This window comes from Microtus oregoni, unplaced genomic scaffold, assembly GCF_018167655.1.
Source record: "Microtus oregoni isolate MIOR12 unplaced genomic scaffold, Mior012 000091F_ref0000469, whole genome shotgun sequence".
Lineage (NCBI taxonomy): Eukaryota > Metazoa > Chordata > Mammalia > Rodentia > Cricetidae > Microtus > Microtus oregoni.
In genome coordinates, this window is record NW_024544600.1 from 4,205,962 (window position 1) to 4,231,739 (window position 25,778).

Sequence of the window (25,778 nt, forward strand, 5' to 3'; positions counted from 1 at the left end):
ACTGTATAATTAAGAAATATAGGTTGTTAATAGATAATCATCGATAATAGTAAAGCTTGTAGTCATGTTAGATTTTCTAGACATATAGAGATATATTTCAGATAGGCATTCTTCATATCTCTCAAAGGCTGCAGAATATGGCATTTAAAATATTTTAATAATTTAGGACTTTTCATGACAATGAGACACTCTGCTCCTGGCAGCACCAATCTACTTCAAGAGGAAGATGGGCATCAAAGAGGCTCGTTATGGAGTTTGATAGCCATTTGGGCAAGAAACTGCTCTTGCCTGGACTATTGCATAAACTGGACACAGAGAACCCGCAGAGAGAGGACTATTGAACTTGCCTAAGGTGAGATGATCTTTCAGGGTTCCTGATTCATGAAAGAGTCTGCGAGACATTCTGCAGGACACAACAGATAGTGACTGAACTGACTTTGAATTTTCCTGCTTTATGAAAATGTCTGCTGGATACCATGGGCCTGAAGGCTGAAGATGGATGCCCCAACGGTACAGAGGAACTTTGGGTGACTGTCCAGGTAGCGAGATGTCTCTGTCATTTCTAGAGTTTTAAAAGTTGCTTTTTTCTTGTTTGCTTAGGTAGTATTGTATCTTTCTGGAGTCTTTGATGGAGTTAAGAATAGTTAGTTATAGTTTTCCTTAGTTATGATAAAGATTATTGTAACTTTTACTTGATAACTGTTTTGTTATATGTAATTTTGCTATGTTAAAGTTAAAGCCTTTTTTTTGTTTAAACTGAAAAAGGGGAAATGATTTAGGAAGGTCATTGGCCAATAAAGAAAGTGCTTGGCCCTGTGGTTGGAGTAAACAGAACAAAATGCTGGGAGGAAGAGGAAGTGAGGTCAGAGAGACTCCACAGCTCTCTCGGGAGCAGACGCCTGAGAGAGACGCCATGCCCCGCTCCCAGGATGAAGCTCCGACCCAGGATGGACATAGGCTAGAATCTTCCCGGTAAGCGCACCTTGGGGTGCTACACACAGATGATTAGAAATGGGCTAAATTAATATGCGAGAATTAGCCTAGAAGAGAATGGGCCAAGCAGTGATTAAATGAATATAGTTTGTGTGTTGTTATTTCGGGCATAAGCTAGCCAGGCTGCTGGGGTGCCAGGGACGCAGCTTCTTGTAAGTTCCAGGGAGCCGAATTAAAGAATCCACCTTAAAAATGTCAGATACCCCTTCAATATCCTAGTCCAAAATAATTTTTTTTCTTTAATTTAACTTTTCTTTGTTCTGCCAATACCTTAAACAGGATAAGGGACACCAGACATTTCCACTCCACAGACACTGGTCAGAAGCAAAGAGACCAGTTATGCCAGTAGGTTCCCAGCACACAACCTTCTCAGGGACCGCCCCCCGCGAAGACGATGCCCACAAATCAGCCGGAAGCAGTCTTGAGAATTCACTGCCCCAATTCTTTCAAACTGTGGTGTCTAACCTCCTGCTTTTATTGTAAGCAAGACCTGGGAATGCTCTTCTTTCAGTCCCTGGTCACTTTAAGGGACAAGCCACGCCCACTCCCAGCTACCTCTGACCTCTCTTCACTATCTTTTTTTCCCTCTCTTGCTGTTCCCTTTTGGTGTGTGCACACGTGTTTTTTTCTCTCTGTCCCCCCTCTCTTCTCTCTCTTCTCCCTCTCTCTCTCTTTTAAGTAATAAATGTTCTTTATGCCTATTTACTGTGTCTATGTGCCTTTTACCCGCCACCTGTTTGCACCCAGCCCACTCGGGGATCTTGCAGTTCCCAGAGCCTGCTGCCTTCCCTGCCATGTGTCTGCCCCTCGCTGCTGGGAATCTGCACCCCTCTGGCAGCCATCTCTGGGGACCTGCCAGCATTTCCTGCTGCTAGCTGCTCGGGGAACTGCCTGGGGATTTAGGAACATGGAAAAAAGGAATATTGCCTAGGACAGTTATCATTCTGTTTAATAATGGCTCAGGTTCCCCTTGCGTTGCTCTCAGACATTAAGATTTATTAGGTCTTGTTAAACACTTATTTTAAGACAGCAGGAATACATGCAGACAGAATATTGTAATAAATATATAAATATTTTAAAAAATAATTGAAAAGAGAATAGTGGGGGTTTATACTCATTTCATACTATTGAGAATATATTATACCAAGAGTATATATCATTGAATATATATTATACCAAAAGAAAAAGTGATGCACACAGATGCACAAGTAAGGTTACAGCTGCTGATAAGTTCGTACGTGGAACTTACCTTTGTATTTAAGTAAATGCCCCTTTGGTTTCTTTGAAGAGACCATTTATGTTTTCAACAGGTTTCAGGTTTAAGCAGTTGTACCTTTTGCGATATTTGTGAGGCTGTAAAGATTCAGAAAGGATATTCTAGTGAATAATTTTCTGACTTCTTTCAGGCTGGGTGGAGTGAATCTCTGCACATTGAGGTGTCAGCAGACATCAGAAGATGTTTGTGTTCTGACAAAGAAATATCTGTATCAAGTCTAACAGTCAGCCTTCATAAGGAATGTATCATAAGGAGAAGCAGTGGCATAATATAACCCTTGGTTATTACTGAGTCAGAGCAGAAAGGGTATCAGGACTATTATGGATTGTGGGTGTCAGTTTCTCCCCATAAAGGTGCAAGTAACTAGAGGAGTTAGTAATTCTCTTCTCAGTTAACATAAACCATAAAGTCCCTTAATAATTTTTATTCACCTGTGAAAAACAGCAGAATCTCATTGAGTCTGTTAGCTATATCCTTTCTGAGTGGCCCACGCCCTCTGTTTCTGTATGAGATGGCTTATGCTTGATTTAGGAGCATATGTACAAAGCTGTGTGGCTCAGAGCATTACTATAAGCAATAACAGTTTATAAGCACCCTATTTATTCACATGTATCAGTTTGAAGTATGACATAAAATGTTTTTAAATTTGTAAAGAAAGTATAACAAGAGAAGAGATATGAAAGGGTATAGTTATAAAATGCATGTTGGTAAAGAAGGTTAAAGAGAAAGAATGCTATCAGATGTGATATAGATATGAATAATTACATTGGTATAAATTTTACTCTATTGGTAAAAGTTAAGGTCAATTTTGTTCTATGTATATGTATTTCTGATTTTGATTAAGGTATTGTGATTGTGTAGTTCATTTAAAAATGTAATATATAATTAGGAAATATAGGTTGCTAATGGATAATCATCGATAATAGTAAAGCTTGTAGTCATGTTAGATTTTCTAGATATATAGAGATATATTTTAGTTAGATAGGCATTTTTCATATCTTTCAAAGACTGTAGAATATGGCATTTAAGATATTTTAATAACTTAGGGCTTTTCATGACAATGAGACACGTCTGCTCCTGGCAGCACCAATCTACTTCAAGAGGAAGATGGGCATTAAAGAGTCTCCTTATGGAGTTTGATAGCCATTTGGGCAGGAAACTGCTCTTGCCTGGACTGTTGCATAAACTGGATGCAAAGAACCCACAGAGAGAGGACTGCTGAACTTGCCAAAAGGTGAGGTGGTCTTTTGGGTTTCCTGATCTATGAAAGAGTCTACGAGACATTCTGCATGACACAGCAGAAAATGACTGAACTGTCTTTGGAATTTTCTGCTTCATGGAAATGTCTGCTGGATACTATGGGCCTGTAGGCTGGAGATGGATGCCCCAACGGTACAGAGAAACTTTGGATGACTGTCCAGGCAGTGAGATGTCTCTGTCATTTCTAGAGTTTTGGAAGTTGTTTACTTCTTGTTTGCTTAGGTAATATTATATCCTTCTAGAGTCTTTGATGGAGTTGAAGAATGGTTAGTTATAGTTATAGTTTTCCTTAGTTATAATAAAGGATAAAATAGATATAAATATTGTAACTGTAATTTTGCTTGATAACTGGTTTGTTATATGTAATCTTACTATGTTAAAGTGAAAGCCTTTTTTGTTTAAACAGAAAAAGGGGAAATGATGTGGGAGAGTCTTCTATTTTTTGTTGATTTCATTGGTTAATAAACTGAATTGGCCCTTTTATAGGACAGAAAATTAGGTAGGCGGAGTAAACAGAATAGAATGCTGGGAGAAAGAAGCCGAGTCAGGCAGTCGCCATGGTTCTCGGAACTGAGACAGATGTAGGGTAGAATCCTTCCTGGTAAGCCAGCATCTCGTGGTGCTACACAGATTATTAGAAATGGGTTAAGCAAGATGTGAGAGTTAGCCTATAAGAGGCTACAGATAATGGGCCAGGCAGTGTTTAAAAGAATACAATTTGTGTGTTGTTATTTTGGGTAAAGCTAGCCGGGTGGCTGGAAGCAGCCTGCCATTCCACCTATACAGATGCGAAAGAATTGTAGGTGGTAGTTTTGTCCTAACGTAAGCAGTGTTCCAAAATGTACATCAAAATTGAGGACATGGAAAGGTTAAGCACATTATAGAAGGTCTAAGTTAAAAAGGTCTATGAGAGGTAAAACTTGAGGAAAGATAGTATTTATTACTAAGTTTATACTTATGTTCTACAGATGCTTAGTGGATAAAGGTACTTGCCACCTCACAATGCAAGCCAGGTGACCAGAGTTCCATCCCTGGAAGCCTCTTGAAGGTGGAAGGAGAGAACTAACTCCATATGCCGTCCTTTGACTTCTGCATGCATGTTGAAGCATGTACCACATGACCATACAATAGTAATAAAATGTATGACTTCATTATAATTAAAGATTATTTTTAAAGTCCTAACAACAGATATCATTTGATGCTTATTTCATTCATCATTCTACTCTGGACATTAGGAAGAAGCTACAGAAGCAAGAAACAAGATATAAATAATCCAAGATAACTTTTGAATTTGGCTTTTGGATTTTTCTACAACAAACTTGAAAGAGAGTCCACAAGGGGAAAAGATCACAGACATGAGAGAAAGCAGAATCCAACTGGGACCCTGCCTAGTAATGGTTTTGTAACAAAGGTCAGCTGTCATAAATAAAGGGCGGGGCAGGCCTCCTTGCCCAGGTTCTGAGTTTTCATTCAGTTTCCCACCAGTGTTGGCAGCATTGTGGATCTAGTCCCTAGTGTACTTTGTCTTTACTTTTTTTGTTGTTTCTACTTTTCTATCATGTCTTTACTGCACTTTGGTGCACTAAGGCTTTTCTTCATGTGGCAACTGGTCCTGGCTTTTTCCATTCCAGAGTTCACTGGGAACCCACGCCAGTTGACTTCAGAGCCCTGGGTGCTAACCAAACTCTGGTCTTGGCACCCCTCTGATCATCCACCTAAATCCCCACATACTCGAGCACCCGAGACAGACAAAGGGGGCACTGAGTATCTGGGGCACCCTGCTCCCAAAGAGATGTTGGCCCCACTTGAGGAGTTGACTGAAAATTTACTTCTATTCCAGGACCCCAGCACTTCTCGGGAGTCGAACCCAGAGCCTGCGGAACTTGGTGTTTCACATCAGCATCTGACCAACAAGCTGATACCACCTGGGAAGCAGCCAGAGAACATTTTAATGCTAAATGGGGATCAAATTCAGGCTCCCATTCTGCATTCACAGTTCAAAAGTACTGCCAGTCTAGCTGAGGCTGCAGATCATCAGTTGGAGGCAATACTTGTTCAGCTGCTAGACAGCCAGAGTTCAAAAGCAACAACCTTCATGGTTTCACCCAAGGAGTTGAAGAAAGATTTAACTCAGCACAGGAAACTTGCTAAGGTGGTTGATGGAAAACCTCAATTTCACAAACAAACCAAGGATGATGATTATGGTGACCTGAATATGAATGAAGCTTATTCTTACAGCCTTCCTCTGCAATCCCAGGAAAATGCAGATGAAGCTCCAGAGTTCCTAGAGCAGGATGAACCTGACCAGTTGGAGACACAAGTTCAAAATACAGAGAATCTCCATCAGGAAGCTCCAGATTATTTCCCACAGGAAGATGAACCTTTAATCCAAAAAGAAGACTCAGCTCACCATCAGCTTCCTTCTGAGGAACCATCAGTTCATCCTGAAATACGTGGTCCACCTCCAAATAGAAATGAAGCTCAGCACTCAAAGCTGCCAAATGTGACAGTGAATCCTGTGGCTTCAGAGGCAGATAAGGAGGTACAAGCTATTCTGGGCCAGCAACAGACCCTAGCCCAGTTTCCAGAGAGTTCTGAGTTGTTGGAACCTTCATCAACCCAACAAGAGGCCCCAGCTCAGATTTTAGAGCTTCCTGAGAACCTTGGAAATTCTGGTAGCCAGCTAAAAGCTCCAGCTCTGCCTACAAAGCTTCCCGAAGAAACCAGTCCTCTAGTTGAGCAAGAGGGTACAGTTCCAGTTCCAGAATCCTCTATGCAGAGTATAACTGAAACTGTAGTGACCACAATTCAAAACCCTAGTCAGGCTCAATTTCTCCATTATACTTCGCCCATGATTACAGGTAAGCCTGCAGATATGGAACCTAAAATAACTTCTGAGCCTAGAACAGAGAATGAGTCATCTCCACATGAGGAGGAGGCTCCAACTCAGACTCCCGGTCCTCTTGTTGAAACTGAACATTTCCCCAGCCAGCAGCAGCAGCCAACTGAACCTTCTGAGTATTCTGAGGAGGCTGAATCTTCTGGAGTTGATTTGGAGTCTCCAGTTCAGCCTCAAGAGGAAGCAGAGGAGTTAGGACCTTTACCAATGCAGCAGGAAGATTTATCTCAACATCTAGGTCCTATTCTGGAGGATGACTCTAATCTCAGTGAACTAGAGCAACCAGGTCAACTTTCTGAGTCTCCTGAGGAGGTAGAATTGGGTTCTGGAAACCAGCCAGAAGCCTCAGTTCAACCTGCAGAGCTCCCTCCAGTTGAACAAGAGGCTCCACTTCAAACTCCAGAGTCCCCTATTGAGAATGTGGTTGAAACTCCACCAATTCACAAAGTCCAGCCAGATCGAAATGAAGAGCACCATTATTACTTACCACATGTTACAGTGAGACCCGTGGATGTGGCACTTACCATAACTTCAGAACCTACCAACGAGACTGAATCTTCTCTGACCCAGCAGGTGTCCCCAGTGCATCCTTTGGAGTATACTGAGCAGATGGAACCCTTTCTCCATGAGGAGAAGCCACCAGCTCAGGCTTCTGGGCCTTCTGGAGAGAGTCAATATCAAAGCCAGCTGGAGGTACCAGCTCAAGCCTTAGAGTATGCTGAAGAGTTTAAACCTTCTGCAACTGAGCAGGAACAAGCAGCTCAGTCTCCAGAGCATCATGAAGCGACCGTTTTGCCTCCAGGTCACTATCAAGCTCAGCATTCTAGCCTGTCTTATGTGACTGGTCAACCTCCAGATCTGGAGATTAAAGTAACAGAGAATCCTGTAGCTGCGATGGGAACTGTGTACCATGAGGCTACAGCATCTGAAGAGGTTGAACTGTCAACACAACAGGGTGTTTTATATCAGTCCCCAGAACCTATTCTGCATCATAAACCTCTAAGCCAGCAAGAAGACACAACTGGAATATCACAGATCTCTGAAGAAGGAAAACCCTTTCCAGCACAACAGGAGACTTCAGAACAGACGCTAGAGCTGCCCGATGAAGAACTTCCAGGTTACCATGGGGTAACAGTTTCATCCCTGGATCATGGTCAAGTTTATTTTTCAGCATCACACAATATCCCAATTGATCAACAAACCAACTCAAAACAGGATTATCATTCTCCAGTTGGTCAAGGAGTCCCAATCCAACCAGAAGAATTTTCTGAGGAACCATATCCAAGTCAACAGGGGAGCTCAACTTGGCCTTCAATAACAGATAGGTTTTTCTCATCTGCAGATCTAGAGACAACATTCAGAACTGAACTTCCAAAGTCATATAAAACCACTGTTAAATATGTGGACCTAGAACTTACCATAACCCCAGAACCTTCTCTGAAGGATGGATCAGTTCCATTTCCACAAGAAGACTTACGTCAGCCTATAGACTCCAGTGAGAAAGGTAAATTTTCACAGATTCAGACTAATGCCCTTTCAAAGCGTCCATATTTCTCCAAAACTGAATCTCTAGGCTTCCAGGAGGCCATAGCTCAGACAACACACCACTTTAAAGAGGTACAGTTTTATTCAACTCAACAAGAAGACTCAGAACTGCCTCCAGGTCACATTATGGGAGTAAGACCTTCTTTACATCAGCAAACAACCCTATCTCATCCCATAGACCTCCATGAGAATACGAAACCATTTCTGGCGCTGAAGCCCACTGCAGCTCAGACTTTAAAACTCCGTAGAAAAGGAAAATTTTCTCTAACCCATAAAGTGATTCCACACCCTCCAAAGCCACTGAAAAATATTGTAACTCACATTCCAGCACAAAAGATGACTGTTCCAAGGCCAGATCAGGATCAAGTTGAGTATACACTATCACCTAATGGTTTATTTCAGCCTTTGGACCTAGGAGTTACTGTAACCCCAGGAGAGCCTCAGTATCCTACAGTTCCAAAGCACCCTCAGCTTCCAAATCCAAATGAAGCCACAGTTCAGCCCTTGGATCTGGAACTCACCATAACTTCAGAGCCTACCAGAGAGCCTCAGGATCCAAACCTAACTGAAGTCACAGTTCAGCCTTTGGATCTGGAACTTACCATAACTCCTCAAACTACTGCTGATGGAGAACTTTCTCAAACTATTCCAGAGACCACAAGTATAATTACAGAACCACCTAAGGAGGTTGTAGCTAAAGAGCAGGAATATCAAGAGGCGACAGTTCCAACACAAACTCAGCATGAAACTATTCCTTCATCTCAACCTTTGGATCTGGAACTCACCATAACTTCAGAGCCTACCAGAGAGCCTCAGCATCCTACAGTTCCACAGCATCCTCAACATCCAAACCCAACTGAAGCCACAGTTCAGCCTTTGGATCTGGAACTCACCGTAACTCATAAAACTACTGCTGAGGGAGAACATTCTCAAACTATTCCAGAGACCACAAGTCCAATTACAGAACCACCTCCAGCCCCAGTATATCAGGAGATGAAAGTTCCAACACCAGGTCAGGATCAAATTGAGTATCCAACAACACATGTTGTATCATTTCAGCCTTTGGATCTGGAACTCACCATAACTTCAGAGCCTACAAGAGAGGCTAAACATCCTACAACTCCAAAGCACCCTCTGGTGATATATCCAGAACGTATTCACTCTCAACATCCAAACCCAACTGAAGCCACAGCTGAACCTTTGGATTTGGAACTTACCATAGCTCCACAGCTTACTACTGAGGGAGAATTTTCTCAGAGCATTCAAGAGACCACAACCCAGATTACAGAACCACCTAAAGAGGCTGTAGCTCTAACCCCAATATATCAGGAGGTGACTGTTCCAATACCAACTCAGGATCAAATTGTTGTATCATTTAGGCCTTTGAATCTAGAACTCACCACAAGTTCAGAGCCTACTAGAGAGCCTCACCATCCTACAACTCCAAGGGAGACTACAGTTCTTCCTCCAGAGTACCCTCTGGTGATATATCCAGAGCCTGTTTACAGTAAGCACACAACTCAGATACCTGAAGTCACCGTTCAGCATTTGGATCTAGAACTTACTGTAACTTATCAACCTATTAATGAGGGAGAACTTTCACAAAGTATGCAGGAGAGCACAACTCAGATTACAGCACCACCTAAAGAGGGTGTAGTTCAAGAGGTGACAGTTCCAATACCAATTCAGGGTCAAGCTGAGAATCCAGCACCACCCAGGATCTCATCTCAGCCATCTCAGCCTTCTCAGCCTCCTACAGGAACTTACTTTTGTCCAACTCCACAGCAGACTAGAGTTCACCATTCAGATCACAGTGTGATCCTGAACCCAGAAGTTTTCGTTCCTTGTACAAGAACTCCAACTAAAACCGTAGTTAACCTTGATCATAACTCATCTACTCTAGAAAACAGTCCTGAAAATTTGCAGAGTACCACTGCTGAAGTTAGAAAACCACCTAATGAGTTTGTAGTTCAAACTCGAGGATATGAGGAGGGCATGGTTCAAGGTCTAATTCAGAGTAAAGCCGAGTATCTAACAAAACCATATCATCCCTTAGACATGGAACACACTGTAACTGCAGAGCCTACTAAAGAGGCTCATCATCCCACAGCTCTCAGTGAGACTACAGATCGTCCAGTGCATTCTCAAGTGACACCTCTAGAACAGGTTCACATTCAGCATCCAAACACAACTGAAATCACGGTTCATCCTTCAGATTTGGAAGTTACCATAACTCATCAACCTACTACTGAGGGAGGACTCTTTGAACCTATGCAAAAGACCTTCTCTCAGCCTCCACAGCCGCATGAGGGGCTTGTTACCAAAGCTCCAGTGTTCCATGATAGTAAAGCTGCAATGCCAGGTTATCAAACTCAGCATACAGTGTCACCTGAGGTCCAAGTTTACCATCTTGATGTAGAACATGCTTTAACTGAACTATCTAAGATAGAGAGTGAACCTTTGGAAGCCCCAGGGAATGTTACTACCCTTCCTCTAAATAACCCTGAAGAGGTACTCCCACTTGATGAGAAGATTCAGGTTCAAAATTCAAACCTACCTCAAGTCACAGCTCAGTATTTACACTCAGAATTTTCAATAACTCGACAACCTAATACAACGGTTAAACGTTCTGCCCCTATGAAGGACTCCCCAGCTCACACTTCTGAGATACCTATGGAGACTGAGGCTCAATTTCTAGAACATTACGAGTCAATAGCTCTAACTTTAGTTCATGTTGAAGCTCAGCGTTCAGATTCATCAACTATAGAGACTAAACCTTCTGAAGTCCTAGAGACTGCAGCTGCTTCTACAGAGGCTGCACAGTATGGAGTCTCAACAACTACAGCTGTTTCTCCAGAAGCTGCACATTCTACAGTCCCAACAACTACAGCTCCTACTAATTCCACTACAGAAAGAGATTTAACTATGGAACAAAATGCCTACATGTACGTCAACGTATGTGAGTTCTGCTTGTGTGAAAATGAGACACTATCGTGTATTCATCTCAGCCCAGAGCGGAGACTCCACCAAGTGCCTGTGCCAAAGCCCGACTCCTACAACAACACTTTTGCTAACTTGTAAGACTCACCTTTATTTCTGTTTTACATTTGCCTGACATAGTACCTTTTTCTTCAAAGCTTTCCTGGGCCTCCTTGTCACTCTAATTCTCATTGATTGACTTTCTGCTCTTACCTTGACTTGCCAGCTTTTCTTTGTCCTCAATTTTACTTCTTCAGTATCCCTTCTCCAGTCTTTTATTCATGATAGCCCTTCTTATTTTGCTGTATTCATTTTTCTTTAGTTCCATTATATCATTGCGTAACCTTTGTTCTTCTGTTTCATTCCATCCTCTTTATAATTTATTTCAGTGAGGATGTATCAGAGTGATTAGATTCTGGAGCTGGACTCCTGGGGTTTGGCCTAAGCTCTGTAACCCTGCATAAAGTATTTAGCTGTGAATTAACTTCCTCACCTGTAAAATGGGAAGTTTGATGACTCCTGTTTCATAGGACTGTTGTGAGGTTTAGTTGACTACATGGAATACTTATCTTAGTTCTTAGCCTACATGAATGTTAGCTTTGTAATCTTAGTTATGTCCAGAGCTCATTCTTGTTCCTGGTTTTCTAATATTTTTCATGTATTGTGTGCACTATTCAGGGATAAGAAGTATGACAGCCATATATGTGTGGCATTTTCTCAGGAACATGAAATAATAGATGGGGGAAAGGTGAATGGTTACATTAAAACTTTCCCTTTGGTTCAAAGAGTGTCTCATTTTTAAATAAAGTAAAAATAGGTATTACAGCATAGCCAAAGGCATAGCTTACAAAAATTGGGATTTAGTAGACTAGTCTACCAGAAAAGATTGAATTAGAAAACAGTGAGAGATATTATGAAATACTTTGAATATCAGTTCTAGTGGTTTGAAAGTCACAGTGCAATATGGAAGAAGAACCATTATAAATTTCTAAAAAATATTGAAAAAGTATTAAGAGGGTGGAACTTTGCTATGTAATACAGGCTGGCCTTGAGTTCATGATCGTCCTGCCTCAGTATCTCAAATGGAAAATACAGGCATGAGTCTTAACACTCAGATAGAGGATCATTTTATCATCCTCTTGTAGAATAATCCAGACAGGAAGCTTAATTCTTGATGACCATATATAAATATCGAGCAAAATCTAGGACTAAAGTGAGCAAGAGTTGGACCACTGTGGCTATTTCGGGAGTGGGAAGAAAACCCTGAATCCTCACAGAGTAAGAGAAGATAGGATTTAGTGAGTGATACTAGACATGGTTATGCACACCTTTAATGCCAGAACTTGAGATGCAGAGGCAGGTGGATCTCCGTGAGATTGAGGCCAGCCTCCTCTCCATAGTGAGTTCAATACGAGTCAGGGCTACATGGTGAGAGTGTGCCTCAAACAAAATTGGGGATTGAAGTATACAAATAAAAAAATGAGACCACAGTTTCTGTTCTAGATAAAGATAAGGATGGCAATTTAACAGATAGAGTCAGCAGTCAGGAATGAGAGTTCAGTTTTAGGCATTTTTTCTTATTAGTGAGCATAAAATCAAACAGTTTGGGATTGAGTGGGATGTCCACTATCAAGTGAGTGAATTTCTTTCTTCCCTATCACAAAAAAAAGTGTGTTTAAACTGAGCAAGAAAGTCTTCACTGAGTAGAACTAAAAATAAATGCTTAAAGTGAGCCACAGAGTTGAAACTGAACATAAATTAGGTATTTAACAGTTTCTTTTAAGCATGTGCCACTCAAGGATATATTCCCATTTTTAAAAAATGTCATGGAGCTGGGGGGTGGTGGCACATACCTTTAATCCCAGCACTCGGGAGGCTGAGGCAGGCAGATCTCTGTGAGTTCGAGGCCAGCCTGGTCTCTAAGAGCTAGTTTCAGGACAGGCTCCAAAGCTACAGAGAAACCCTGTCTTGAAAAAACAAAAACAAAAAAAAAAGTCATAGAAGCCTGGTGTATAGTATATACCCTAATACTAGTACTTGGGAAACTAAAGAATGAGAATCACAAATTCAAGGCCAGGCTAGACTATACTTAATGAGATCCTGTCTCATAATGAACAGAGGGCTAGGAATATAGCTCAGTGGTAGAATACTTGACTGGCACACAAAATGCCCTGAATTCCATTACTAGCACCTCAAAAAAGAGTGAAGGGTTGGGACAGCAGGGAGAGTCCTCACTTGTTAAAGTGGTCCAATTGCAAGTGTGAGGACTAGAGTTCAGATCTTCACAATCCATGTAAATGATAGGTTTATGTGGCAGTCTACCAATAATTACAGCCTTGAATGTCAGAAGCACACTCTTCAGAACCATCTGGCTAGCAAGTCTACCATTCTAGTGAACTTTCGGCTGGATTAAAGATTCCGTCTCAGTAAAGTAGGAGAATGATTGAAGATGCCCTAACATCAGACTTGGGTCTCCACATGCACACAAGCAAAATAGAAATGAAAGACCCAGAGTTTATAGGATAAGCTAGAAAATTCATTCCATGGAGCCTGTTGCTCTTCTTCTGTGTCCTCCAAACCAAAATAAACTCCAGTTACATTTTGTCATGTGTCCTTCCTTCCACAGGAACATTGTGTTGTTCACAGATGAGGTAAAACTTTCATTAGTGATGTTGTGCTTTTTCCCTAAGTAGCGTGACCAAGAACTATTTCCACACCAGCACATCACTTTGACTAATTCGAATTTCCTCCTCTTTCTAACACAGTGCTTCGACAGACAGCCCTCTGGCAAAGGTTTGATGGTGCCTATATCAGGGTTTCTTACTTGCTCATGATGATCAAAATTCACCTATTTTCCTGTTCAATTATTAATCACTATTTTTTATTGATTTGTAGAAGTACTTTATTTAAACGCAATTATTTTTGAGAAAAATACTTAGTAATTAACTAGCATTTTCTAACCAAGAGGCTGGTCGTATTCAAAGTTCAACTTGCAAGGAAGGTCTTAGCTTGCTCCAGCAGCCCTGTGTTTCTAAGTGTGCTCCCTCAGAAACTGACAGGTCTGGGAATTAGAAGATTGGTGGTTTTTTTCGTTCTGCATTGAACACCGCCATGAGGGTGCGATGATTTTACTGCTTCTGCTTAGTCTTTTCCTATTTACTCAAGTATATGAACTGTTTCTTCACAGGAATTTCCAAGGAAATTCTATTTCTTACATTGACAAAAATGTATGGAGAGCATACCGTTGGGCTGAAAAACTGTGAGTAGTACATATTCTCTCCAAATGTTGTACAATATTGGACCAAGGCCCTTACTTTTGGTCCAGATTTTGAGGTCAGTATGTCTGAGAAAATATATTTCCTCTGTTCTTCCCAGTGAATTTCTGCAGAATAGATAGCTAGACATGGAATCTTTAGGATAGAGATAGGGAATTTTAATGGCTTTAAGTAAAAAAAATGAATTGGTACTAATTGAACTTCTCTTGTAAGCTGCATAAGGACTGGGTGTGGTTCAGTGTTGGTGCGCTTGCCTGGTGCACGAGCCCTGAGTTGGAACCTTACCTTTGCAGGCAAAGTTTTTATTTTAAATGCGGTGTTTTCATTGAAAGGAAAATTTGTTTTCCAGTAGAAGCCATCTATGGTGACATTTGTAATGGTTATAAATTAGTAAGAGGAATAGTGAAACCTTCCTTGTGCTATAATCCCTCAGATCTGAGGTAACTGCTACTCTGAGTTTGATATATATCCTTCCAGACATATTTGCATATAGCAAATATGCTGCTTTCCTTATCACTTTTACATAATTGATACCATCTGATAGCTTGATGTCTTCATTTCATGATATTTAAAGCTTCCTTTTCCATATGTAGAGGCTCATACTACTCATTTCCAGTTCTGCACAATATTTCATATAGGACTGAATTAAGCGTCCTGTATACCCCAGACAAGTGTTTCTATAGGCTAGATACCTAGAAATAAAATCTTTAGGGTGGAGACCATTACATATATAAAATTTTAATTGCTCCCAAAAGAGCTGATGACAATTTATGCTCTAGGCAATAGCATATGACATCTTGTATTTCTCCATCCCATGTCACCACTGGATGTTCTCCATCTGTTTGATGATTTTTGATCCAGATAACCTTTTAATCTTTCAGAAATCTCAGTGAAAATCACCTGACTGAATTACATAAGGATTCATTTGAAGGCCTGCTATCCCTCCAGATTTTGTAAGTTAATTAAGCACATCTATTTTTTATGATATAAATTATCTCTGGATGAACAAGGGATTTGAATTAGATACTAACATCATTTCAAGCAATAAAATCGTTCAATTATTGACTGTAATCCCAACACTGAAGAGGTAGAAAATAGGAGGATTTCTACAAGTTGTGGGTCTTTGTGGTCTACATAGTGGGTTTCATACCAATTCCAGGGCTGCTTGGCAAGACCCTGGCTCTAAAGACAAAAAATAATAAACAAACTCTGCAGTTTTGTCAGTCGGGGGGTGGGGCTGAGCCCATCTCATGAAAATGACTTGTATGCATTTTAAATTTCTAGTTTTTCTTTTTCTTTTCCTTTTTTTGGGGGGTTTCAAGACAAGGTTTCTCTGTAACAGCTCTGGTTGTCCTAGAACTTGCTGTGTAAACCAGGCTGACCTTGAACTCCATGAGGTCCACCTGCCTCTGCTTTCCAAGTGCTGGGATTAAAGATATGACCACCACTGCCCAGCAGTGCATCTTAAATTTCTTAACTTCTATGGACAAGCTTCAGATTCAGATAGAAGCACTTCATTTGCAGGGGGTGTTAGTAAGGTCTGAGCAGTTACTGGAGTTCCCACAACCCTTGTTTTCTAAGACATATGCTTGTATTTGGATCTAGTCGGTCACACCTCTATCAAGTCTGATCCATGCTCTCGTTTACTGCGGCCCATGAGTTAGGAGTGGTTGACACCTTTAGAGAACTTGTGCCAGTGCCCTTTTTGTTGAGGGGACAGGGTGCCTGATGAGAACAGCTGAAAGGAGGCAAGATTAATTTGGCCCTTCCACTCAGAGGTTTTTGGCTCATGGTGGCTGGTTCCATTGTTTCTGGATTTGTGTGTGGGCTTGCAAACCTAACATGTTTACTAATTTATAATTTGCAAAAAGGGCTTAAGACAGCATAGTAGGATGTGAGAAATTAGTTTAACTTTGAAGAGTTGTATCAAAGAGAAGAAAATGCACAACTACATTAATTTGAAGGTCTTTAACCCAGAATGACAATGGCTTTGCCTCTTTGAGATATGGTCTCATGTAACTCAGGCTTGTCTTAAACTCTCTAAATAGCCAAAGCTGGCCTTGAATTCTTGAATCTCTTGCCTCTATTTCCCAAGTTCTAGGATTATAGGCATTCATTATTACATAATTTATACAATTTTGGGGGTAAAATTCAAGATTTTGTGCATGCTAGGCAAGCACTCTATCAACCATGATGATACCCCATGCCTTTTTTTTTTTTTGAGGCTAGGTCTCATATGTATCCCAGGCTGATCTCCAATTTGTAACAATCCTCATACTACTTCTGCCTCCCAAGTGCTAGGGTTGTGTGCATGTGCCATTCTATCCAGTTTCTTTAATAATTTAATCTGAATTTAATTGACACTGAAATACTAAATAAGTAACTAAATGCTAGATTGCATAAATAATATTACTAACATGATTAAGTCATTAGGAGAACAGACTGGTATTACAGTTTTTAATGTAATAATTTTTTATGTCCATGTGAAAATAGATATTGAATCGTGGTTATGAAATACTACAAAAGTTTCCTTGACGCAAACATACCAGAAGTGCTCCTGACATTCACTGATAAAACAATAAAGGATGAGCTGGGCTGTGGTGGCCCACGCCTTTAATCCCAGCACTTGGGAGACAAAGACAGGAGGATCTCAGTGAGTTCGAGGCCAGCCTAGTCTACAAGAGCTAGTTCTAGGACAAACAACCAAGTGACACAGAGAAACCCTGTCTTGAAAACAAAAAAACAAAACCAAATAGTAAAAGATGGGACTGGTAGCACATGTCTTGAACCACAGCACTGGAGAGGTGGAGGCAAGCAGATCTCTAGTTTGAGGCCATCCAGGACTACATAGTGAGAGTCATCTTAAACAAAGCCAGAAACATTTTCCTTCTCTGGACACTTAGAGAATGGCCACAATCGCACTGGTCCTACTTTCGTATTGGTATTTTTGGGGACCTTTTGCATCTGAACTCCCAAAGTGTACAAAATGTTTGGAGGAAATAATAAAATAACTGAGTAGAGTAGTCCTCTTCTTTATTTTAGTTTGTAAATAGTTATTTCTTATCGACATAATTTACTGTCATTCATTTATTTAAATGTCCCTCAATTTAAAAAATGTACTAAAATAGAACATGCCAAAGAGTATGTCTATTATTGGAGGCATAGAGATGAATAAGCCTGGGTTACTTCCTTCTTAAAATTTACCAACTTCAAGAGGAACAAACCCATGAGTGAGCATGAATCTCAGTGCTGCAGAGATGGAGAGGCGTCAGCCATAAAGTCATACACTGAATTTCTTGCAAATAAGCCACTTTTCTTGAACTCACCAACTATGTGTTTATTTTGTAAATATTTGAGTTCACTCAAATATTTGTGTCAGTATCAAACTTGGTGGGCAATGTAGATGAGTTAGACTCCATGCTTCCAGGGGTTTGTGATTAGAAGAAGGGGTACAAAAATAATTTCAAAGCAGGAGAGGGCTGGATTTAATTAATCAGCAATTAAGAGCACTTTCTGCTTTGCAGAGGACCAGAGTTTGGTTCCCAGCTTCCACATCAGGGAACCCACAACCTCCTGTAGTTCTAGCTCCAGAGGATATGATACCCTTTTGGGGTCTTTGTGAGCACCTGCACAGACACATGGACACACACAAATAAATAAATAGAAATAAAATATTTTTTGAAGTAATGACGGATGGGGATAGGGCTTAGTGGGTAAAGCACTAGCCAGGAAAGCCCAGCAACCCATATTTGATCCTCCAAACCCACATTAGAAAAAGGACAGATGCAGTAGTGTGCATCTTTCATCCCAGGTCTGCTGCGAAAAGAAGGGGGCAGAGGAGAGAACTGGAAGCATCTTCAGTCAGCTAGCCTCCAGTCAGCAGTGTGGCTGAAACAAGAGAGTCCTGCTTCAACAAAGTGAAAGACAGGAACTGATCTCTGAAAACTGTTCTCTGATCTCCACACATTACAATTCATCCATTCATTTTTTTTTGTCACTGAAGAATAAATTGTATCTAGAGTACAGAAGAGGAGAGAAGACATGAATTTGGTTTAGGGAAGCTGTTGCTACACCAATTCAATTGAATAAAACCTTGAAGAGTCAGTGGGAATCATCAAACAGGCCCTTTGGGGAGAATGTGTTAAACACTAATAACAATAGGGAAGAAAAAGGCAAAACACATCAAAGAGTTTGAGGAGTGCCATGAGCACCTTCACAGTATAAGAAGGAACAGGGCCAGACCGTCTTTGGATTTGAATACCAAATCCAGGAGGCATGTATGGGACCATGGCACTGTAAAAAGGATACTCCTTGCATCACCTGGAGAGCTTGTTAGAACTTCATTATGACAACATCCCTGTTCCAGTTACCAACTCAGTACGTCTAGAACAGGGCTGATTTCTATCTTCTTCTTCTTTTTTTTTTTCTTGAGACAGGGTTTCTCTGTGGCTTTGGAGCCTGTCCTGGAACTAGCTCTGTAGACCAGGCTGGTCTCGAACTCACAGAGATCCGCCTGCCTCTGCCTCCCGAGTGCTGGGATTAAAGGCGTGCGCCACCATCGCCCGGCTTGATTTCTATCTTCTAAAGCCCCCAGAGGCCAAAGTTGTGCATGTGCATTCAGTGCTCAGGAGGCAGAGGTGAGAGGATTGGATTCTACACAGAAAGACCCTGTTTCAAAAACAAAAGTCACTTAATAATTCTTCTCTCAGGAAAGACTCTCTGAAATTTCCCATGTCTATAGCTATGTATTTATACATGAAGATCACAAAGGTTGAGATGTTTAGGATAGATGTGGATAGGGGTAGGGGCTCTAGAGATTTTAAGTAGAAATACAAAGTTTTAGAGTTTAGACAAAACAATAATATAACAATTCTGTTGTTTATTCATACTAATTAGATATCTAATAGCTAATCAAAGCAATATTTCCCTTTTACTTTTCCTAGGGATTTATCCTGCAATAAAATACGCTATATTGAAAGAGGGACATTTGAATCATTACCTTTTTTGAAGTATATGTAAGTTACAAACATAACCCATTTATATTTTGGATTTTATAACCCCTATGCTACTTAATCTGTTACATGATTAAAATTTTGCTAGTAGGAGATAGCCAGACTTAGAAGGACAATTGTTACATGGTTTCTCTCACGCTGGGGACCGAACCCAGGGCCCTGTACTTGCTAAGTAAGCACTTTATCAATGAGCTAAATCCATAACCCTTAGACTTACATGTAGATACACATATATGTGGCATGAGTAGAAGATGGGCTATGGAGGGCAAGAAAGAAGTCTAGAAAGATTTTAAACAAGAGAGGACAATGAGAGAAAGAAAGACAAAATGTCATCTTTTCTATCAATTGAAATCTAGATTTCTTTTGTGTGTGTGTGTGTGTGTGTGTATGTGTGTGTGTGTGTGTGTGTAGCATGAAAGGAAAAGGGAGACTCTGTGAGGAGAAAAGGTACAAAAAGGGATAATGAGTGGCAGTAAGGATAAGAAATAAGAAAGATACAATATATGCATATATACATATACTACACACACGTATATATAATATAAACTGTCATGATGAGAAACCCATTATGTAGTGTACAAATGAAGCAAATTTTGTGGCTAATAGAAAGTAACTACATAGTAAATTGTGTGTGTGTGTGTGTGTGTGTGTGTGTACACCCATGTGGATGTGTGTGCATTTTCATGCTTATATAAATCACAGAACTTGAGTTCTATCCTTCTACCATGTGAGTCCTAGGGCTTGAACTCAGGCTTGGTGGCAAGCATCATTACCCACTGATCCATCTCCCCAGCCCATATTCCTTTAGTCTGTGGTAAAAGTGAGTGAAACTTGAATCATAGCACACCTCTAGTTTTTAGTCCATGTGGCTGTGTACCCAGGTGACCCTTGGCAACTGGATTTGCAAAAGATATCTAATATGCAGACACCACAGATGTTATAAACATCCTCCAATGTATAGGACAAACCTCCATAGCAGAAGGGTCTAGCCTAGAATTTCAGTGGTACTGAGTTGTGAAACCCTTTCCTAGAGAAGGAAGGTCATTGAAAGAAGGATCTGCTTGTAATTCACTGTAGTTAGTGCATGGCATATCATCCAAAATGAGATTTTCTTTGTGAGTCGAGAAAACATTGAAACCATTTCTGAGAAAGGTTATGTTTCATCATATGTATATTAGAGTGATTGTTAAATGATAACTGTCTGAAAAATGTTTCCTTTGGCTTACTATGTGTTTTTAATTTGTTTAAATGACTTTAGAAACCTTGGATGTAATCTACTCACTGAACTGAGCTATGGAACATTTCAAGCATGGCATAGAATGCAGTTTCTACAGAAGCTGTAAATGCAGTAGAATGTAAATACTTATTTGTGTGTTAAAATCCATGCAGATTCCCCAACTGTAAACCCTGTGTGAACTGTGGGTAGTTTGTCCCATTCGTTCTTTTCCAATGAGGAAACTAAGGCACAGGAGGGCAGGAGACTTGTGTAAATTACAGGACACGATGAGCTTTCCTCATCCTGACCTTCAGCACAGGCACCACAAGTAACACCACACGAGTAACACTGATAGGTATCATGGCGCCCTCGTGCTGTGGCTCTGATGTGTGATGTTGTTTTTGGAAACCCGCTTGTGAGTTTCACTCTGATTCCCTCTCCCATGCACAGTTCCCAGCTGCTTGAATGGATGCCACATAGAGGTGCAAAGAGCAAAGATTAACACCAACTCCTCCAGGGAGCAAAAGGTAGAGGTGCTTTCCCAGAAATGGAAAGCTGAAAATTTGCCCAAGGACTTCTCCCCTCCTTATCCAGAACATTATTTCTCAGGACGCATATGCCTCTGAAGACATGCATTATCTGTGGGAAAGAGGCACCTTGACAGCCTGGATAAGAGGGCATCTGCATCTGCATTAAGCTATATGGTTGAAAATATCCATAAAGAAAATATGTTGCTCTATCCTGGCTCTATATAATACTTTTCTTCCTCAAGAAGAAAGTGAATTTTATTAGCTTTTATCTAAAAATCTGTGTTTGTCAGGCATTGTGCATATGCTTAAATACCAGCAGTTGCACTCAGGAAACAGAGGCAGGAGGATCGTTAGTTGGAAGGAGTCTTGGACTAACAGTAGACTAATGTCAAAAACAAAACAAAGCAAAAAAATCCCACTTTGTGTGACGTTCAGTGGCCAGGAGGGCATTATAAACTCAAGAGGGATTTTCTGCTCTGGATCTGAGTTTGGGCGGCTGTAACCTGTCTGGTAGGTCAGAAACCCAGATTCACAGTTGGTTCCCATGGGAGGACGGGTTTGTGGTGTGCCAGGGCTGGATGAACTGTTCTGTAGATGTTCCTTGCAGCAGTCTCCCCTCTGCAGAACGATTTGCTGACTCCTGACTTTAGGGAAAGGAACCAGAGGGTCTGGCGGGTTAGGAAAGACTCATGCAGGCGCATGGACTTGTTATCTCTAGTTTGTGTTCATCTTGGCAGAAAGGGAGTTTGCTTCCTTGTGATGAGATGAGCAGAGCTAACTGGTATTGGACATTGATAGTCACATCGTGTTATCTGAATGGAACAATGGTACCTCTCAGAATTCAGTCACCATCACAGATTGGCTCAGTGAGGCAAGCATAGTGTGTGCTTGTAAGCCCAGCTGCTCAGATGCTGAGGAGGGAGGATGTCTTGAGCCCAGGAGTTCAAGGCTGACCTGGGCAGGATAGTGAGAACTCATTTAAAAAAAAAAACTTGACAACAGTGGACACAACCCAAGTATGTGCTGGAAATGGGACTCCTTTGTTAGGATCCAATAACCCAACTCTTTGTAATAGATAAGGGAGTTTTCTTCAGGAAATATTTCTCATGGTAGGCTACAAACTGCTGCTGTTGCTGCTTTTGCCTTCTACCTCTGCCTTCTATCTTCTGCCTCATTCCTCTTCTGCCACCACCTCCTCCTCCTTTTCTTCTCTTCTTTCTTCCCTCTCCTCCTCCTTTCTTCTCTTCTTTCTTCCCTCTTCTCCTCCTTTCTTTTCTCTTTTCTTCCTCCTTTTCCTCTTTTTTTCTTCTCCTTCTTTTTCTCCTCATCTTCCTTCTCATGTTTTTTCTTTTATTCTTCTTTCATATATTACATCCTGACTATAATTTCTTCTCCCTCCACTCTTTGTAATAGATAAGGGAGTCTTCCCATTCCTCCAACCCCTGCTGTCCCCCAGATCTACTTTCCCTTCAAAAAATAATAAAAGAACAGTCCTTCTGTGGATATCTACCGAAGATGACATAACAATTTGCAACAAAAGTAGCCATAAAGCCTCACTTTTGAGGCAGACTTATGAGAAGGCAAAAGAATCAGAGACACCCCCACTCCCACTCTTAGGAGTCCCACAAAAATGCCCATCTACACAACCATAATGTATGTGCAGAGGAATTAACTCAGTTCCATACAGGGTCCATGTTTTTTCATTCAGTCTCTGTGATCTTCTATGAGCTCTGCTTAGTTGACTCTGTGTACTGTGTTCTCCTGTCCTCAGCCCCTCTCGCTCCACCCCGCTTCTGTGGGGTTTTAATGGTGTTTGACTGTGTGTCTCTGCATCTGCTCCCATCTGCTCCTGGATGACTCCTCTCTGATGACAGTGGGTTAGGCATTGATCTATGAGTACAGCAGAATATCGTTAGTAATCATTTCATTGATTTTTTTTCCCAACACAGCCTCTGGTTTCTAGCCATCTAGGCAGTATCTAGTGTGGCCTCCCTCTTGTGGTATAGGTCTCAAATTAGACCAGTCATTCTTCAATTTGATAAGTTCTGTGCTACCACTAATTCAGCACATCTTGGAGGTAGGGCAGATTGTAGGTCAAAGGTTTTGTGTCTGGGTTGCCATCTCAGTTCCATTTCTGGAAGCTTTGCCTGGTTAGAGAAGATGTCTGGTTCAGGGTCCATACTTCCCATTCCTAGGAGTCATTGCTGAAGCTGTGTATCAGCTGTAGAAGTTCCCTGCTAGAATTTTGGGGTTGCTTATGTATACTATCATATTGTCTGTTAATAGCAATACTTTGGCTTCTTCCTTTCCAATTTGTATCCCCTTGATATCCTTTAGTTGTCTTATTGCTGCCTCTCACATTTCAAGTACTATATTGAATAGATATGGAGCAAGTGGACAGCCTTGTCTTGTTCCTTATTTTAGTGGGATTTCTTTGAGTTTCTCCCCATTTAATTTGATGTTGGCGACAGGCTTTCTGTAAATTGCCTTTATTATGTTTAGGTATGTTCCTTTTATCCCTAATCTCTCCAGACTTTTATCATGAATGGGTGTTGTACTTTGTCAAAGGCCTTTTCAGCATCTCATGAGATGATCATGTGGGTTTTTTTCTTTCAGTTTGTTTATATGGTGGATTACATTGACCGAGTTTCGTGTGTTGAACCATTCCTGCATCTCTGGGATGAAGCCTACTTGATCATAATGTGTTCTTGGATTCGGTTTTCGAGTATTTTTTGTTGATTATTTTAGCATCTATGTTCATGAGAGAAATTGGTTTGCAATTCTCTTTGTTGAATATTTGTGTGATTTGGATATCAGGGTTACTGTGTCCTCCTAAGATGAATTTGACAATCTTCCTTCTGTTCCTATTTTGTGGAATAATTTGAATACTGGTGTTAGCTCCTCTTTGAAAGTCTAGTAGAATTCTGTGCTAGAACCATCTAGCCCCAGGCTTGTTTTGTTTGGGAGACTTTTAAAGACTGCTTCTATTTCCTTAGGGGTCATAGGTCTACTTAAATTGTTTATCTGATCATGATTTAACTTTAGTAAGTGGTATCTATCGAGAAAATTATTCATTTCTTTTAGATTTTCCAGGTTTGTGGAGTACAGGTTTTTAAAGTATGACCTAATGATTCTTTGAATTTATTTGTTATCTATAGTAGGAGCTGTGGGCTGTGTTCCTGCCACCCAGCTCCCAGCTGCCTGGCTAGCTTATGCCCCAAAATAACAACACACAAACTGTATTCATATAAATACTGCTTGGCCATTTCTATTAATGTGTAGCACCACGAGGTGGTGACTTACCAGGAAGATTCTAGCCTACGTCCATCTTGAGTCGGAGCTTCATCGCGTCTGCCCCAGAGAGGAGAGGCATGGCGTCTGGCTGACTTCCCTTCTTCCCAGCATTCTGTTCTGTTTACTCCACCCACCTATATTCTAACCTATCAGGCCAAGCAGTTTCTTTATTAATTAACCAATGAAATCAACAGATTGATATGACACTCCCACATCAGGTATCTGTTGTTATGTCCCCCATTTCATCTCTGATTTTGCTAATTTGGATAATCTCTGTCTTTTAGTTAGTTTGGATAAGGGTTTTTTTTTAATCTTGTTGATTTTCTCAAAGAACTAACTCTCTGTCTCATTGATTATTTGTACTGTTCTCTTTGTTTCTGTTTTATTGACTTCAGCCCTGATTCCTACTGCCTACTCCTCTAGGTGTTTGTTCTAGAGTCTTTAGGTGTGCTGTTAAGTTGCTGGTATGAGATCTCTCCCAATTTCTTTAGGTAGGCACTTAGTGCCATGAACATTTCTCTTAGTACCACTTTCACTGTGTCCTATAAGTTTGGATATGCTGTGTATTAATTCTCACTGAGTTCTAGAAGTCTTTTTTTTGTCTTTATTTCTGCATTAACTCAGTAGTTATTTAGTAAAGAGTTGTTCATATTCTATGAGTTCGTAGGCTTTTTGTTGTTTATGTTGTTGATCCAACATTTATCTATGGTGGTCTGATAGGATGGAGGGGCTTATTTCCGTTTTCTTGTATCTGTTGAGACTTGCTTTGTTACCACCTATGTGGTCAGTTTTAGAGAATGTTCTGTGAGGTACTGAGAAGAAGCTGTATTCTTTTGTGTTTGGGTGGAATATTCTGTAGATAGGTTAGGTTCATTTGGTTCATGGCATCTGTTAACTCCATTTTCTATTTAGTTTTTGTCTGGAATTTCTCTCCATTGGTGAGAAGGTATTGAAGTGTCCCAATGGGTCAGTGTGGGATTTTGGTAGTGTTTCCTTTACAAATGTGGGTGCCCTTGTGTTTAGGGCATAAATGTTGAAAATTGAAAGATCATCGTGGTAGATTTTTCCTTTGATGAGTATGAAGTGTCCTTCCCTGTCTCTTTTGATTAATTTTTGTTTGAATTCTGTTTTGCTAGCTATTAGAATGGCTACATCAGTTTGTTTCTTGGGTCTATTTGCTTGGAAGATCTTTTTTTTATTTCTTTACTCTGTGGTAATGTTTATCTTTGGTGTTGAGGTGGGATTCTTGTATGCAGCAGAAGAATGGATACTGTACTTGCATCCATTCTGTCTGTGTCTTTTATTAGGGAATCGAGTACTTTGATACTGAGAAATATCAATGACCAATGATTATTAATTCCTGTTCTTTTTTGCTGTTAGTAGGTGTGTGTGTGTGTGTGTGTGTGTGTGTGTGTGTGTGCATGGGTGTGTGCATGTGCATGCATGAGTGCACTTCCCTTCTTTTGGTTTTCCTGGTGTGAGATTATTTCCTGTCTTTT

At 40.7% G+C, this 25,778-nt stretch overlaps 1 pseudogene; it reads left to right on the forward strand.

Annotated features, from left to right (window-relative positions):
• The first annotated feature begins 5,624 nt into the window (after positions 1-5,624).
• The window catches only part of LOC121442355, an 89,417-nt pseudogene continuing 69,263 nt past the window's right edge, over positions 5,625-25,778 (forward strand).